We start from the raw sequence: 505 nt of genomic DNA on the forward strand, positions 1-505 counted from the left end.
AGCAACCTAGCAATGTTTCTAATGACCCAACTCTAGCAACCTAGCAATGCCAGACAACATCCAATCGAGTCCCTAGAACATCCTCCTCTTCATTGCCTTGATTCCACGATCACACTTTGCCTTTACCTGCACCACAAACACAAATTGAGATGCATGAGTATTTGATAAACACTCACTGAGGCAATCCTCCCATCTAATAGGCTATACACACAAGCAATAAGATCTCTACATGCCACAATCAACAATCAATAAAACAAACTAGGCAATACAAAAAGCATGCAACATCCGTCGTAGCTGAAAGAAGGGTGTCGATCGACACTGACTGATGTGACCGCCGGACGCGGTCGTCTACCGAGTCGCACGGACGGACGGTCGCTGCGGACAGAAACGAACGAGCGGAAGCGAGAGATGAGCTGAAACGAACGAGCGGATCGAGAGATCCGGCCTTTGGTCTCGGCTTCGGTCGAGCAGTCTCGGTCGCGGTACGGACGATGCGGAAATCGGT

The sequence above is a fragment of the Camelina sativa genome, chromosome 17, assembly GCF_000633955.1.
Source record: "Camelina sativa cultivar DH55 chromosome 17, Cs, whole genome shotgun sequence".
Classification (NCBI taxonomy): Eukaryota; Viridiplantae; Streptophyta; class Magnoliopsida; order Brassicales; family Brassicaceae; genus Camelina; species Camelina sativa.